The sequence below is a fragment of the Anopheles gambiae genome, chromosome 3 (assembly GCF_943734735.2).
Source record: "Anopheles gambiae chromosome 3, idAnoGambNW_F1_1, whole genome shotgun sequence".
NCBI lineage: Eukaryota > Metazoa > Arthropoda > Insecta > Diptera > Culicidae > Anopheles > Anopheles gambiae.
Window position 1 is genome coordinate 96,132,303 of NC_064602.1, and position 2,359 is coordinate 96,134,661.

At 47.1% G+C, this 2,359-nt stretch overlaps 1 long non-coding RNA gene across 1 annotated transcript; it reads left to right on the forward strand.

The window, feature by feature from the left end:
- The first annotated feature begins 261 nt into the window (after window positions 1-261).
- Window positions 262-1,703, forward strand: LOC133393922 (uncharacterized). The gene is made up of 3 exons (XR_009766501.1): window positions 262-493; window positions 550-707; window positions 1,331-1,703. It is a non-coding gene; the product is annotated as an uncharacterized LOC133393922 (long non-coding RNA).
- Window positions 1,704-2,359: the final 656 nt, after the last annotated feature.

Here is a 2,359-nt window from a genome sequence, read left to right on the forward strand (position 1 = left end):
CGTGGGAACATTCATTTATCACACACACGCTCCTAACCTCAAACATCATCATCATGGGAAATGCTGCTATCACAGAGTGTGTGGCATTTGTATTAGACCAGATTACGGTTTAAGGATTCTGTGCGACGACACCGCCACCGATTGCTCGAAACGCTCCCATGGGATACAATCGCCGCAACCACAAAATGCCGCGGGATGTGGGATCTTCTTATCAGCAGCAGCAGCAGCAGTAGGGAACGGCCCGACCATTTGCGGCCAGCATTGACGACCCTGGGAACTATCGCTCGAAAATGGGCTGTTTTGGGATTCGGCCGGAGTGTTACTGTTCCCCGGTTGATAACCCGACCGCGAACCCCGGGGGCGCAGATGTGGTCGGAAGGTTATGCGCAACACACCGCAGGGTCAACCGAAATGCGCTCTTGGTTGCGCTGTTGCGCTTGGGTTTGTTTGTTTCATTCATCGTTCGCTGGACTGTGGTCACGTTATCGCCAAGGTCTTCTTAATTTAGTACTTGTGCCTGGTTGGTTGTTTAATTATTTTCTTTTATAGCTTCTTCCCCCAGTGAAGTCCAGTTACAGCCGTTTGAGCAGTGAATCCTAATCTCTTACCAGCGGGAGGGGTAGTGTCGGACCTTTTTCCCGCTAACCTTTTCCATCGATCAATGTGAATCGAATGTCAATTGATTGTTGATAACAGTGGCAAGTTAGGTTTGTTGCTTACAAACATTACCATTAAACTTGTACAGTTCTAGATAAGATAGCAAATAGAACATTCTAGATGCTCTTAATTAAACGCGCACTGAATAGCTTCTTTTAAACAAGTCTTCATAGAAGTAGTACGCCTTAAAGTATGCAATCTGCTCAGCAAGAGCTTCTATTTGCCATGAACACTGCATACATTTAGGCGCACCATCATTAGTTTCGCTTAGAATTCTTGTTAAAACTCGTCGCTTTTAGCTCGTTTGGATTGGAAACCAAAACAAAAAAAAACCTTAGACAGGTTGTAAGCGTTTCTTTCCATCCATTCGGGCTCTCTCTCTCTCTCGCTCTCTCTCGCGGCCGCATAAACTAGTTCAGTCTGCCCCTGCGCTAAACTATGCAAACAAGGAATTGAACCGAATTGAACTGTGTATGATAAATATAGCCAGCATATTAAAGAGCTCTTTCCCTTACTGTTGGTACGTATCATCGTAACATCGCTTGTCTGTAAGTGCGTTTGTGTTTCGTGGCGTGTTGTTGAATTATTCAACCAGACCTTGCACCCCCCAGGACGTCCTCCCGATGTGTTCGATATGTATGCAAATATATTCTCAATGTTTTTTCTTCCTCAGACACCAGCAGAGTAGGAGCAGTCGAGTTTGAAGCGCTTCTGAAAAAATCGGCGTAAAACGGGTGTGTGACCAGAGCAGTAAGAACACACACACCCCTGCCCCCAGTTTAGAATGTCCCAAAACCTGGTGACTGAGTAAGCAGCTTGGGTAAGCAGCATAATCCATAGGAAGCATCCTTGCGTGCTGGAACGCGAATAAAGCTTCTCTCTTAAGTCTCCACCATCACACACGAAGCAGTGACACTCTAATGATTGCCCCAAATCTTGTTTTAAAACCTTTCGCTTCCTGTCGACTCTTCACTGCAACAATGTGAAAGGCTAAATAGCAGAACCATCTGACAATAATGCCGACAATAAATATCTAACGCACCAGAGGTTCTAAATTTCCCGCTCGCAAACCAACATTTCCCCGGTCGAAACACAGCGCTGGTTGTCTCTGCTTGGCAGATAAATCTTCAGAGAGCCTCCTCTCACTGTCCTCTATCACACAAACACACACACACACTCGACGGGTGGGGAAGAAAGAGTTGCTGCCGGCGTTACAACAATGTCGGGAAATTGGACGTATAAAAACCTCTCTCGCTCTCTCTTTCTTTCGGTGGGGGGGGAGGGGGGGGAATAGAGAAAAATAATATCAAGTCTTGAGGGAAGAAGGGAAGGGCACCACAGGAGACGGACGCACGACACGGGAGGTGGCACACACAAACACGGTGGAATGCTTTGGGCGATGGTGACAATCCTGCATTTGTAACGGTTGCGGCCAACAACAGCAGCAGGAGGCCCCCACGAGCTATTTTCGGACGATCTATTATGGCGCACGCGTGTGTGTGTGTCTTGCACTGCGGAGACGAGACAACCATGCCGGGGGGATGATGGTGCTTTATAGCAGTAGATTTCGATTTCATTTCGGAAGCGACGATAATATTGCTTTTAGAATTAAACGCTCGCGTGTAGCCACGCGCAGGTTAATCATACACACCACCACCATCATCAGCGATTGAACCATCAGCGATCAGGTATTTCAATGCGC